Genomic DNA, 250 nt, shown 5'->3' on the forward strand with positions numbered 1-250 from the left:
CGGCTACCTCTAAAATTAGGACAAAAAACCATTCTGAAAATTGTCTCAAAAATAGTATTTATAGAGTAGAAGTCAAACTTCTAGAAGAAATCCAATCTCTATCTCTAAGATAAAGCTTGTTAATTATCTCCTATTTGAATTTTTAAACCAAATCTCCTCTTTTCCTCTATCCTATATGGCCGGCCATTCTAAGGGGATTCTCATCCCTGTGTGGCGCCAATATCAGATAGGGAAGGAAAAGAAAATCATC

Source organism: Morus notabilis, unplaced genomic scaffold (genome assembly GCF_000414095.1).
Source record: "Morus notabilis unplaced genomic scaffold, ASM41409v2 Scaffold518, whole genome shotgun sequence".
Taxonomy (NCBI): Eukaryota; Viridiplantae; Streptophyta; class Magnoliopsida; order Rosales; family Moraceae; genus Morus; species Morus notabilis.